This window comes from Rosa rugosa, chromosome 3, assembly GCF_958449725.1.
Source record: "Rosa rugosa chromosome 3, drRosRugo1.1, whole genome shotgun sequence".
Taxonomy (NCBI): Eukaryota; Viridiplantae; Streptophyta; class Magnoliopsida; order Rosales; family Rosaceae; genus Rosa; species Rosa rugosa.
In genome coordinates, this window is record NC_084822.1 from 39255318 (window position 1) to 39270528 (window position 15211).

Sequence of the window (15211 nt, forward strand, 5' to 3'; positions counted from 1 at the left end):
GATCTCGATAAATGTTAAGATGCTCGAGGAAATTTTCAGAAATTTTCATAAAGTGAAATCCTCAATTTAGGAGTTGGATAATAAAGTACACGACACCACGAGTTCGTGGAAATTTTCGGGGAATTTTCTGGACACTCAAGCTATTTATAGCGATTTTCCGAAGTTGTGGAATTTTAGAAAATAAATTAAAGAAATAGGATTTTCTGCGGTGCAATCCTGGCCGTTGATCTATCCACCGCTTCATCCTGGCCCTTGATTACAATTTTGGCTGAGGTATATAAAGCCCTTGATCAGATCAAGGACAGAGATTGAATCAGAAAACACGAGAGAGAGAGAGAAGGATCGAGAGAGAAGCTCGAAGCTTCTGACCCGAAGGGAGAGCGCCGACCCGGAAGAGAAACCCGACCGGAAATCTCACCTCCGGCCACCGTTGGCCGCGAAATTTATGTCTATCGCCTCGTCTCGTCGTTGCCGTCACGCCTATGGTCTTCGATTGCCCATGCACCGGACGAGGAGGGAGAAACGTCAGTGAGAAGGTCTGAGTCTCTCCGGCGAGTTCTGCAATTTCCGGCCACCGTCGGAGCTGCAAGTGGTATGAAAAACTATCCCCTCGTCATGCTCTACACGTTTGTATGCTTAGTTTTCAAATTCGATTGTGTTCTGATGAAGTTATGTTCTTGGGTGAGTCGGCCTTCGTTGGAGTTGCAGAGCACGGCGGCGATTCTGGAGTTTTTGTGCTCGTTTTTGAAGTTGGTTCTCGTCCTAAAAATCAAAAAGTGATGCTCTGGTCCTTGCTGCACTTCGGACTAAATGAGAGAACTGGGATATACCCTGCTCGAAGTTCACCGAGCACAGGGGCTGCAAGTTCATGATTTCTCATGATTTCTATTAGCTCAAATCGAGCTACTTTGATTATCAAAGGTAAATTCAAGTTCTTGGAAGGAAACTATACTTCTTGTGAATTAATGCTGATTGGTTGGATGCAAGTTGAATCGGATATGTGATATAGAAATTGGTTTATCCTTATGTTGTTTCGCTAGAGAATCAACGGAATTATAGATTTTGAAATTGGTTGCATTGTTGATTTGATATTGTGAGCGTGTCTGTGAGGTTTCTGTGAAATATTGATTGCTGGTCATGAATGAGTTAGTGGTATGGGTTGTTATATTTGAACTGTGGCTATTGTTACTTGAGGGGTAACAATACAACAATTATGAACCGGTGGTGGAATGGATTGTGATTATCGTTTGTTTTTCTGTTCGAGTGGCTAAGGTGGTGGATGGCTATTGTTGATGAAATTGGCTAGGAATAAATATTTCGTTGGAAGATATTGGTTGTACGTGGTGGTGAAAAGTTTGAAAAATAATGGTCAAATTGGTCAAACTAAGAAATGTTGGTCAATCCTGGTCAAACCAGGAAAAAATAGTCATATGATTTATTAATCGTCGAGATTTTAATTACTAGTTCAATGAGATATTAACTATCAAAATGTCGGAACTTAGGACTCCAATTACCCGAGGAACAGAAGGTTCGCGACTCTCGGAGTACGTGAGAGAAAGCATCGGAATCCAGGTAGGGGATTCAGGACTCTCTTCGGTTAGTGAATTTCATATATATATTGTTATTAAAGTGATGCATGTTAAGTGGTACGGTTTGGTTAAGTTCAAATGCAACGCATACTAACCAAATCGTGAGAAAATGTGTGATGGCTTGAGAGCGAAGGGTGGCTCTGACTTCCTTGGGTTCGATCCCCAAAACCTCCGGAGGGTTAGTTACGCCGGTCGTCCGGGTATTCCGATCGTAATGACGGGCCCGGTACGTGTGCGTAGCTAGGTATCGGACGCTCTCGCTACGCTTACCTGGTGATAAAGTAAATTGAGGTAAGGTCGTGTAGTGGGTCTATGGGACCGGCCATCTGGTAAGATTAAGCGCGCGTATTCAATTTAGTATCATGCATCGATTTTCGAGTCAAAAAGTATTTTTATAAAGTTTGTCGTACTTTTAAATACTTGGTTTAAGCATGTTTTCATACTGGGCAGCCCAAATATTTGTTTCTTGGTTTTAAGTCTAGTTGAGGTAGAGTTCCTGTTGAGCAGCGAGGACGAAAGCTCACCCCCTACAACAGTATGGATGCAGGTACTGTGCACTGGTGACGGGACAATGGCGGACCGAGCTGGGTGTGCGGAACAAGTTTGGTAAACCGGCTTCTGGGCTTTATTCTGCTTTCTATTTCTCGAACTTTGTGTCCCGGAATTCTTGGGTCAAACGTAGTTAAATTCCTAGTCCTTAAATCTTGTGCCTCCTGAGTGAACATGAGTCTGGACGAACAAATTGAACTTAGCGTTCAAGGATTTTCACCTCAAAAATATTGGTAGCTTCCGCTGTGTTTTACGAAAAGTTTTTCAAACAAAATGCCTAGCGGTCCTCTAGAATGTAAACTGAGTGTTTGGTTTATGTTTTAGAGACTCGCGGCTCTGTAACGTGCTTAAGCTGGTGAGGTGCGGCTTGGGGCGTTACAAAATCCATAACTAACTGGCATGATTTCTGCAATCATCAGTTGGCTCCCCACGTTAGTATGTCGCTGCTTTCCAATGACTAGCTTATATAATAATCTTGTAGAGCCACACCTTTACAATGATATATCTACCACAACCTTCCCATGTGAAGTTGTCCGTTGAATCACAAAGCATGACATGCCATATACATTGTACTACTATATTTGTACAATTATATTATACCCCTATTTTTATTTGGTCATTTCCCTTTTTGTATGATCAAATAAATCACACTCCTGTCACTTGAAATACAGCATTTCTCATACTTTTACCCGCCCGAGTGCAGGCAAATAATAAATTCTATTTATCGGTCGATTCATTAATATGAATAAATTGCTAATCATTTACCTTATGTTAAGGAGATACAATCGCTGAGTATCGCTTCAATTAACAAGCCTCTTACTACGGTGCTTCACCAAAGCAATGGAGCGTCATGCTTGGACAACTCCAACATGATTTGGGTACTTATCAATTCCAATTCCAACTCCAACTCGCTCCAAATCGGCGTAAGATACTTAACCTACATCTTATCTTTTACGCTCTCGCAATTAGAGCCGTTACATGCTTTCACTACTTTTAAGCATGCTTATAGAATATCACACTTGATATATCTTTACATGCTTCCATAACTTTTAAGCATGCCTACAACATTTCGTAGATTTGGCAACACTTTCTAGATCTCACATACTAGATATGCCATGCTTCACATACCGATCTCAATGATCCTTTAGCATATCTACAAAAAAAATGCAAAAATGTTATTAGCAACTTTACTACAAGTACATGCTATACACATATGCCATGCTTATATTTTAATTGCAACTCAATTAAATAAACATGCGACACTTAAACAAAATATTATTACTTGCTCTGTGTTTATCATTTTTCATAGACCAACCGCCAAGCGGTAAGGCAACGCCTCATAATGACAATGACTGCTACGCGGCATTGCAGTCAAGTTTCTCCTCCGAGAAATAGCAAAGGGACTAGTTAACACAGCCCACGGCAGCCATTGATCCGGCAGTTAACCCCGACGCTTGGGTACCAAAGATTAGGCTCGCTACCCAACACCCTCTGCTCCGCGCAGCTCCCCTCATCAAACAATTTTCCGACCATCCGGAGGTCTATAGCCAGGAGTGGGGGACTCCTCACAGGGCCTGGCAGGGGCCCACCCGAAAGGGCAAAAGCTTTCGCTCCAACCAATTCTAGATGGACAACGTACTCGCACTAATTATGCTTGATATACGGCACAAAGCTACGCTTTGGTATCAACCTGCAAGAACACCCTCCTTGACTGGGGACTTCGGGGACTTGTACATACAGCCCAGCATAATTAGCAACGGTCACGCTCATGCCTCAGGGCATCACCTCGAGCTACCCGTTAATGCGCCGCCGAGCCTTTTGCGCTCGTGCCTCAGCGGCACCGCCGAGCTTTTCGCGCTCGTGCCTCAGCGGCACCGCCGAGCTTTTCGCGCTCGTGCCTCAGCGGCACCGCCGAGCTTTTCGCCCTCGCGCCTCAGCGGCACCGCCGACTTTCGCCCTCGTGCATTCCCGGCACCGCCGAGCTCACCGCTCAAGCCTTCCCGGCACCATGAGCTTTCGCTCACGAGCTCACCACTCACGCCTTCCCGGCACCACGAGCTTCCGCTCACGAGCTCCCCGCTCACGCCTTCCCGGCATCACGAGCTTACCGCTCATGCCTTCGCGGCACCCCGAGCTTACCGCTCATGCCTTCGCGGCACCCTTGAGCTTCCCGCTCATGCCTTCCCGGCACCACGAGCTTCCGCTCACGAGCTTACCGCTCATGCCTTCGCGGCACCCCGAGCTTCCGCTCACGAGCTTACCGCTCATGCCTTCGCGGCACCCCGAGCTTACCGCTCATGCCTTCACGGCACCCTTGAGCTTCCTGCTAATGCCTTCCCGGCACCACGAGCTTCCGCTCACAAGCTTACCGCTCATGCCTTCGCGGCACCCCGAGCTTCCGCTCATGCCTTCCCGGCAACCCACGAGCTTCCCGCTCATGCTTCCCGGCACCCCGAGCTTCCGCTCATGCCTTCCCGGCAACCCTTGAGCTTCCCGCTCATGCCTTCCCGGCAACCCCTGAGCTTCCCGCTCATGCCTTCCCGACAACCCCTGAGCTTCCGCTCATGCCTTCCCGGCAACCCACGAGCTCCCCGCTCATGCCTTCCCGGCAACCCCGAGTTTCCCGCTCACGAGCTTTCCGCTCATGCCTTCCCGGCAATCCTCGAGCTTTACTCTCATGTCTACTTGACACACCACACGTTAATGGAACATTGAATTTTTCTACCATTTGTCGTTTACCGACCGCGACAAATCAAATTCTTTTCGCGTTCCATTAATACGACCGAAAACCAAACAGACACAACCGTACGCACGGTCATCGTTCATGAGTTACAAATGCATACCTTCGCGGCACTCACGCAACTTACATCTCACGAGCGTAACCCCGTCAAACTCGACCTCGTTCGTCTCCTTGCGCGCGTAACACATTTATCATATGCAATCCATATGCTCACACGACCATGTATCACGCACCTCATACATTCGTATATGCCAACGCATATCAATGCAACTCACATTTGTTGCCCAATGCAACAAGCATTCTACATATGCCTATTTTTTGTCTTTGTTGTGCAGGTTAACGAGTCCCTTCTTGCTTACGGAGTTCGGGGACTTGTAGGGGCTCCGTGCCGCCCGGTTACTTATGCTTGGTGACTTCATGTTTATAACTCCCCAACCAAGAAGCTCCTCTTACTTGGGGACTTCGGGGACTTGTACATACCTCCAACAATATGGAGTATTTACTACATCACCAAGCATAAGTAACACCCTCTTTGGGACACCCACAAGCCATGGTGAGACCCAACCGCTACTTGCATCTTGTAGCCCTATGTTCAAGCTACGCTACGGTATCCGGAAGTCTCAAATCCGTCGCCGGGAAGCCACCTTTCCGGCCTTGCCAAGTTGCCTCCACAATATGCATTTCTATACTAGAATAATGGGTTCTTGTCCCACATCTAAGAAAATGTAAAGGAAGAGCACTCCTTCACCTATAAAAGGAACTCTCCTCCCACTTAGAAAGACATTCCATTACATCTCTTGTAATCTTGTTAGGCCGCAAGGCTCGACACACTAGTACACATTCAAGTGGACGTAGTTTCCCGCTAAGGCGGGAAATGAACCACTATACTTCTTGTGTCGTTCTCTCTCTCTCTCTCTCTAAAGCTAACTAGAGACCCCTCGGTCACTAACGTTAACAATAACAAACCAATCTCCTTTGCCGAGCAATCATTACGGCAACCATCTCAATCGTTGTTAGCTTAATAACAAACCAACCACCTTTATTGAGTAATCAACACACCGATTATTATACCGGTCACCGCACCAGTATTGCGACACATGCTGCCACAATACTGCCACCCAGGCTGCCACACAAGCATTTCCACTCAAGCTGCCATGCAAGTACTGCCACACATGCTACCGCATGCATAGGTACTGCCACACGGGCTACCACATCTTAAATCACACAATAAGATGGTCTTATTGGACCCATGGTATCCCAACAAATGAAATTCTACAATCACAACTCCATACACAATTTCACCATTCTCAAAACAATAATAAACTCAATTCCAAAATATTGTTTCGCCTCTCACTTCCATGGTACACTGGACCAAAACATTTAAATAGGTCACGCAGGACCCGAAAATGTTACGCACATCGAAATCAAAGATGTCACACCCCTATGCCACAATTATCAGACCCCCGGTCGTCAGATCAAAATATTTTAATAAGTCATACAAGATCCAAAATGTTACCCAAATCTCAAGCACTTTTCAAAATAATATAAATCATCATTTCCACCAAGGACCAAAATATTGAGTTTCGAGGAAATTTCGATGGTCCCGGAAACGGAAATTTCGACAATATCAAGGATATATCGATTTCGGTAAATAATCAAGAAAAATGATGGAAATTTGAAGAAAAACATGGAAATTTTAAGTAAAACTTTTAGATATGTTTATTTAATCAATTGTCTACTATATATGAAAAGAAAACCTTAATAAACATTGTTATATAGTAATTTGTAATAATTTAAGATGAAACGGTAAATACTGAATTGCCTACAACTCTGAAAATTTTAGAAATAAACATCTATATATTTTTTTTATGGCCAGAAACCCAATGGGAGGCTAGGCCATTACATATTATATACATTCTTTGTACATATCATACATTACACCTTGAATTGCATGAGTAACTTAGAATCATGTAGAAGACTTATGAGATACAAAATTCAAAATGTAATTGATTGTTCTATGTTAGTTATTGATTGAACATTTACCTAAGTTTTCAGATTTGTAGGCAAAATGAATATATATTAGAATGTTGCAATGATAACACAAGTGTAGGTGCAGTAGAGTTGGCTAAGGCTCTTGCTCAAAGAGCAATGAAGTGACTAAGGTTTGAGCCTTGGAGACTTTATTGATTTTTTTTTATTCGAATTTTTGGCCAACTATATGTCAGCCACATGATGTTGATGTTGCATATGACTGATGTGAGAAAGGGTGGTAAAGTGGTGGTGACTTTGCATGTGACTGATGTGAGAAAGAGTCGGAAGGTTTCGAAAATTACCCAAAATTTTGAAAAATATCGTCAATTTCTCGATATTTCCGGAAATTTCAGGAAATTTCTAAAATATCCGTCAAAATATACTTGGATGGTCACGGAAATTACCCAAAATTTCGCAAAATATCATCAATTTCTCGATATTTCCGGAAATTTCGGAAATTTTCCAAAATATCTGTCGAAATATATTTGGATGGTCACGAAAATATCGACACCCAAAAAAACTGAAAATTTCGACGAAATATCGCCGAAACTTTCGATTTTTTAGTCCTTGATTTCCACCATTTATTGCTTTCTCGAAAAGTCATGTCTCAAATAATAATATGAACACGATCACAATTATTGCATGCATGCATCATAACAATTCAATCAAGATATATATATATATATATATATATATACACACAGGCGGGTTTTGGAGCGGACGTTCACACTTCGCTAAAATGTGGACGTCGATGCTTCTGTAGCATTTCAGGTGGCGACGGCGGCGCAAGGCTTTCCGGACGGAGGTTAGAGGCATCCCAGACTGATTCTGGGCAGCAATCGACTTCGGAGGAGATCGAGGTTGAAGGATTCTGGGCAGCGACCTCACCTGCAACTGCAAGGTTCTGGGCAGCACTACAACCTCGTCGCCGGCGACTCCACCCGACTGCAGACTGGTTCGTCCGACCCCTGGCCTCTGTCCTGCAAGCGGCGCAGCGCCGTCGAGGCCTGTGCAGAGTTGCAGCATCGACGTCCGCACTTTAGCGACAGTGCAGACGTCCTCTTCAGAACATTTTCACACACACACAAATATATATATATATAAACACACACACACACACACATTCACTCATGAATATCATTAATACCAACTATAGTCCCAATTAAATAAATAACTCCAAGACAATAAGGTAACTCTGCTAATTCATTTAATGATATATTTATATTAGGAAAAATTTTAAGAACTATACATAACATATTGGCCGTTCTGAAGCTCGGTGTATTTGGTTCCAAAGAATTAATTTAGGTACATGAAGTTGCAATCCTGACCCACTTTCAATACGTAGCGTTAATAACATCGTTAAACCTATGCAATTATTCAATTTTTAAAGAGTAATTTTGGGTTTTCATCTCTCTCTCTCTCTCTCTCTGATATGGACACCCAAATCTAGGTGCCATTCTCCTTCCTTCTTCTTCCTTCTTCTCCTTCTTTCTCCTTCTTCTTCTACTTCCTTCTTCTCCTTCTCATTCTTCTTCCTTCTTCCTTCTTCTCTTCTTCTCTTCCTCCTTCTTCTCCTTCTTCTCATTCTTCCTTCTTTCTCCTCCTTCTTCCTCCTTCTCCTTCTTCTTCTTCTTCCTCCTTCTCCTTCTTCTTCCTCCTTCTCCTTCTTCTTCTTCCTTCTGCTTCCTTCTTCTCCTTCTTCTTCTTCTTCTTCTTCTTCTTCTTTGTCGTCCTCCTGCTCCTCCTCCTTCTCCTTCTTCTTCCTCCTCCTCCTTCCCTCCCTCCCCGACATCAAGTTTTGATTTGTACACCCAAATCTAATTTTCTCCTCCTCCTCCTTCTTCTTCTTTCTTCCTTCTTCTGCTTCTTTCTTCTTCCTTCTCCTTCTTCTCTTGGTCCTCCTGCTTCTCCTCCTCCTCCTCCTCCTCCTCCTTCTTCTTCTTCTTCTTCTTCTTCTTCTTCTTCTTCTTCTTCTTCTTCTTCTTCTTCTTCTTCTTCTTCTTCTTCTTCTTCTTCATCCTCCTCCTTCCTCCTCCTCCTTCTTCTTCCTCCTTCCCTCCCTCCCCGCCATCAAGTTTTGATTTATACACCCAAATCTAATTTTCTTCTCCTCCTCCTTCTTCTTTCTTCCTTCTTCCTTCTTCTTCTTCTTTCTTCCTTCTTCTTCTTCTTCCCTTCCTCCCCAATATCCCCAATATCTCGTTTTCTTCTCCTCATCCTCCTTCTTCTTCTTCCTTTTCCTTTTCCTTCTCATTCTTCTTCCTTCTTCTCCTCATTCTTCTCTTCTTCTTCTTCTTCATTCTCCTTCTTCTTCCTTCTTTTTCTTCTGCAATTTTTTTTGTTTTTTTGTTAATCAATGAAGAGGCGGATTTGCCCTTATAAATTTGACCAAAATCACACCAACTAACGGGGGCCTTAATTAACGGCATACACCGATTTTAGTTCGGATTGCAACTTCATGTACCGAAGTTAATTCTTTGAAACCAAATACACCGAACTTCGGAACGGCCTATATGTCATGTACCAATCTTAAAAATTCCTTTATATTATGGGAGAATTTTTCAACCAGTACCTGAACTAAAGGTTATTGTGAATTAACGTTCCTCACTTTATACTAATTACACTTTGGTACCTGGACTATAAATCCCGACCCACTTTTGGTACACGCTGTCAATAACTCCGTTAACCTTATGTCATTTTTCATTTTTAAAGGGTATTTTGGTATTTTCACACACACACACACACACACACTCACTCTCTCTCTGTGCAACAACAACCGGGAATCTCCAGAAAATACCAGAAATCAAATGCTCCTATGTTCTTCATGTTCAACCAAGCCAAAGAACTTGAGCTGAACAAACCAATCACAGAATACACTACTAATTCAAAATCACCATAACACATTCACCAAAACAAAAACCACTCTTCCAAAACTAAAACCCAATACATATTCATTCACTGTGCACAAAACCATCATCAAAATCAACACCAAAAAAATCTAACTGGGAGTAACAAAAGACTAAAGCTTTTAACAACCCAAAACGCCGTCGTAGCAAGTGGAGGAGCAGCACCAAGCTTGCCATGGTTCTTGCTTGGAAGTAGCAGAAAGTTTCACTTTTCTTCTTGTCTTTGTCGCGCCACAGCATTTTGAGAAACATAATGAGCTCTTTATCTCTGTCGCTGGCATTGACCACCTTCCCGAAGCTTCTTTCTATTTTAGTCTAATCAATCCAAGTAAGCAATCGACACAGAGGTAGGAGAAGAGGATTCTCCTTAATTATTCAGTGAGCCAGAATTTCAGAAAGCCGGTAAGCTAATTTTACACCGGAACTGCCTCAATCCTCACCGCTTTGCTTCTGCTCTTCCTCACCTCTGTGAACGGACTGGACCCTCGAACTTGCGGCGGCGATGGCGACTTCGGGTTTTGGTTGGTGATGGACCTCATCAACTTCGCCGACTCCATCATCCTCATGAAGCGCTCCTCCCACTTCATATCCCACAATCTCTCCTCCGTCCACCACACCTTCATCCACTCCTTCTCTTTTACTTCTGATTTCGATTCCAATTCCAATTTGGATTTCTTCACCTTCCCATCTTCGATCCATGGTTTCCCGACCTAGAAAACCAACGCCAAGAAACTTTATTTTCTTTTTGATTTAAAAGACAAATAGACTTTCTAAAGGTGGATCTACGGTCAAGATTGCACAACCATTTTTTTTTATTAAAAAAAATTAACTTTCTAAAGGTGGATAGTCAAGTGACAACTTTACCCTTCAAAATATGCGAGGTGGCATGCCAGCTAACAAAGTTATTGACTGCGTGTATCAAAAGTGGGCCGGGATTTATAGTCCAGGTACCAAAGTCTAACTAGTGTAATTAAAGTGTGGAACATTAATTCACAGTGACCTTTAGTTTAGGTACTGTTTGAAAAATTCTCCCTTATATTATTAAATGAAAACAGTGAATTGACATGTCAATGATGCTATTGTCAATTTTAGATGACTAATGAATTAGCAGTTTGATAGGCAACTCAATAATTGTCCTTAAATCATAGGTGCATTTTCTCTAAGCGATTTCTATCGCTAACAATGAACTTTTTTTGACAAAAAAAAAAAATAGCATGCAAGATTTAAGATGGTTATTTTTTTTGAAAACTAGTAATAGTACAATAATAAATTTTTTCTTCTTCTAAACAGTAATAATTGTACTCGAACAATCTACAACGCTTTGCCTGACCGTGTTTTGCATTGGAGTTGACCATACGCAATGTTTCTCTTTTATTGGGTTGTTCTCAGGCATGAAGAGGGAACTAGGGAGATTAGCATAGATTGCACAAGGTGTTTTTTCTCATATATGGTTTGGTGCGATCAGAGGTGGCTGGTTGGCTTGATGTTCAGTGGTTGGGAAAAGTTCATCAAGGAGACTAATTGATCTGGTGCAAGCATGGTGGATTCACTTCTCGGTACAGAGATTGGATGCGACAGTTGGTAGTTGCTTTGCCAATTCTTGCTCTGATTGCATGTGGGCATATTCATTGATGTTGCGCTGAAAAGGCCGACCGCCAGAAATCTTGACGATAGCAGCGGTGATGGATTGGCTGAAGGGGGCTAGGACTTCTACCCACTTTACTCTGGTTTAGGCCTGAGCTCAAATTTGGGTTGTTGGGCTCTATTCGTGGGCTTGTAAGAAGGGTGCCTTGTCAGCCTCATTTATCACTTAGTGATGAGGGAGTTTGGCATAAGAGGTGGACCTTCTTGGGTATTGAATCGGTATATGGTCCAAGACCTTTTTTTTTTTTTTTCGGATAATGAATACTACAAGAGTTGGTAATTATCTAGAATAAGAATAGAGTATTTTCATAGCGGCTCATGGATAAGGAGTTGCTCCTATTTGTTTGCTAGGATGTGGCGTTCTGTTGATACCGCAATTGCATGATTGGCTAATGGGAGGCTAGCTAATGATTTTGCCCTAGAAGACATGAAGTTATTCTTTGTTTATAAATAGCAAGCTCAAAACATATCTGCAATGAGTTGCATTTACTTGATAAAGTTTCAGAATTTCTGTCCATTTCTTATTCAACTACATTATTTGTGTGATGTTGAAAGAACTGAACTTGCCGAGCAGGGTCTTGGCGTAACCTAAGTATGCTGCCAATTGCTTGTCCTTGACTTGAAAGGTGTCGTTGACTTGGTTGACTACCAGTTGTGAGTCACTGAAGATGTCCACACTTTCTGCTCCACAGTCGATGGCTAACAGTAATCCTGCGATAAGTGCCTCGTACTCCGCCATATTGTTGGAGGCTTTGAAGTTGAACTTAAGGGCGTATTCCATGTTAAGTCCCCCTGGTCCTGTGAGGATAATGTCGGCGCCGCAAGCCTTGGTGCAAGCGGAGCCATCTACAAAAAGATTCTACTGTGACAGTATCTTGGTTTGTATGGCCTCAGGCTGTTGACTGTCGACTGTTGATGTTATGTCGGTGGTCCGCTCTGGCTGTTGTTCGGTTAGCTCTGCTATGAAGTCAGCAACAGCCTGCCCTCTGATGGTGGTTCTTGGCTTGTATTCGATATCGAACTCGCTGAGTTCTATTGCCTATTTGCTAAGGCGTCCCGAGTGCTCTGGGCTTTGCAGCACTTGCTTTAGCGGCTGGTTTGTAAGGACATGGATTGTATGTGCTTGGAAGTATTGGCGCAACCTTCTAGCGGCCATTATGAGTGTCAGTGCTAGCTGCTCAAGTGGTGGGTATCTCGTTTCTGCTCCATTCATGCCTCTGCCAGCATAGAATACTGGCAGTTCTTCTGTTGCTTCCCTGCGTACAATGGCGTAGCTGATGGCTGACTTGGATACTGCTAAGTAGATGTAAAGTATCTCGCCTTGTACTGGTGTTGACAGTAGCGGGACAGAGGCCAAGTGCTCCTTCAGACCTTGAAATGTCGTTTCACAGTCAGGCGTCCAATCAACCACCTTACAATGTGACCGCGTCATTGCTTTGAAGAATGGCAGGCACTTGTCCGTGAGCCTGAAGATGAATTGAGAAAGTGTCGTTAACTTTCCCTGCAAGCTCTGCACCTCGACCTTTTTCTTAGGAGATTTCATGTTTATGACCGCTTGTATTTTATCGGGGTTGGCCTCGATTCCTCGATCACTGACTATGTATCCGAGGAACCTGTTGGCGGTGACTCCAAAGAAACATTTTTCCGGATTTTGGCGCATTCCGTATGCTAGCAGTATGGCGAATATGATGTGGAGGTTGGCTACATGACCGGCAGCTTTTACACTTTTGATGAGCATGTCGTCGACATATACCTCAATGATTTTGCCAGGTGCTCTGCAAACATTGCGTTCATCAACCGTTGATATGTGGCTCCGGCATTCTTGAGGCCGAATAGCATGACATTGTAGCAGTATAAGCCCTTATCGGTGGTAAATGTTGTGCATTCTTGGTCCTTAGGGTGCATCTTTATCTGGTTGTAGCCAAAAAAGGCATCCATCATGCTGAGTAGCTCATAACCGGCTGTTACGTCAACCAATTGGTCGATGCGTGGTAACGAGAAGCTTTCCTTGGGGTATGCCTTGTTCAGGCCTTTGAAGTCGACACACATTCGCCACTTCCCGTTGGGCTTCTTCACCATCACCACGTTAGAGATCCACTGTGGGTAATTAACCTAGCGGGATGAAGTCTATGTCTTGTAGCTTGGTTACTTCTTCCCTGATGGCCCGATATCTTTCCTCGTCAAAGGCCCATCGCTTCTGTTTGACAGGGTAGAAGGATGGCTTGACACTGAGCTTGTGCTGAATTATGTTGGGAGAGATTCCTGGCATGTCGGTATATGACCATGCAAAGACTACGGCGTTTTCTTTGAGAAATTGGGTGAGTTCTGACGCTATCTCAGGGGAGAGTTGGGCTCCAATGCGCACCGTTCTCTCTAGGTGTTCGTCGGAGATGCTTACAACGCGGAGCCACGTCTCTGGGTTGCGGGCTCTTTCTTGTAGTACTTTTCCTCGTCATCCCTAGGGTAGTCAATTTTGTCGGTCAACTGTGGTGTGTTGGCTACCGTTAAGATTTCATGGCTGCTTCTTGACCTTGACACCGTTGTTGAGTAACATTATCGGCAACCGATTGGCTTCCCCTGAAAGAGCCAGTGCCGTTGGGGGTAGGGAATTTCATGAGTAGCATGTATCCAGCGATGATGCACTTGAGCTTGTTGAGGGCTGGGCGACCGATAATGGCGTTGCAAGAGTTTAAGCAATCTACCACAATGAACTCGATGTGTATTTTTGCCGTACATGGGGCTGTCCTAATGGATAGGCGCATATAGTATGACCCTAGAGGTTGGGTCACATCGCCGGAGAAACTAAGTAGCTGTTCTTGGTCCTGCAGGAGCTTTCTGTTGCGCTGTAGTTGTTTGTAGCATCCGTTAAATATGACGTTAACGACGGACCCATTGTCTACCAGTACTCTTCCAATGGACCATTTGACAAGGATTGCATCCATCAGAAATGGGTCGTCATGGGGTGCATGAATACCTCGCTCCTCCTTAGAGAAAGCGATTGGCTCCCAACCAGTTTTAGCCATTTTGGCGAATCGATCATAGCGGATGTTGAATACCTCTTTTGGGTGGTTAGCGCGCTGATAGCGCTTTCTCGCCCTGTGTGACAGGCTGCCTATGAAAGCACCGCCATCAATATTGTTGATCCGCCACATTGGTTCGATGTTGGCAACGACCGGTGGCGGTTGTCGAACCGTGTATTGTTGCAACTTCTCGTCCCGGTATAGTGACTCGATTGCGGTCTTGAGGGCATTGCAATCATTGGTGTTGTGGCCGCTATCTTCATGGTGCTTGCACCATTTTCCGGTGTTTCTTGGCTTTCCTACCCTAGGGTATTTTCTTGGGGGTGGTGGTGGGATTTGATCCTTGCATTGATCATAGATTTCTTCATATGACACTGTCAAGACTGTGAAAACCTCAAATTTTTTAGTGTTTGTGGCGGGCTTATTGTTGCGGTGATCATTGTGAAAAGATCTGTTGCCCTTGTTGTGGTATTGTTCATCTCTTTGCCGCTTGTCTTGGTAGTTGCCCTGCTGCCACTTTCTTTTCTTGTCATTTGGTGGTGCTATTTCTTTGTTGGAACACTACTAGAATTATGTTATTAGACATCGCATGTTTTAAATCGGTCAGACTTGCCCACGATGTAAAAAAGTAATCTAACATCGTTTTACGAAAATACCGATTTAAATGTATATTATTAACATCGGTTCTTAAAATGACTGGTGTTAAAAATTTTGTTCGAAAATTTGCGGGAA

At 43.6% G+C, this 15211-nt stretch overlaps 1 long non-coding RNA gene across 2 annotated transcripts; it reads left to right on the plus strand.

Annotated features, from left to right (window-relative positions):
* Window positions 1–332: 332 nt before the first annotated feature.
* LOC133741328 (uncharacterized) lies at window positions 333–2592 on the plus strand. 2 transcript variants are annotated; one of them, XR_009861810.1, is made up of 4 exons: window positions 333–592; window positions 687–921; window positions 1503–1572; window positions 2126–2592. It is a non-coding gene; the product is annotated as an uncharacterized LOC133741328 (long non-coding RNA). The 2 variants fall into 2 exon arrangements; XR_009861809.1 differs by having other exon boundaries at window positions 709–921.
* The last annotated feature ends 12619 nt before the right edge of the window (window positions 2593–15211 follow it).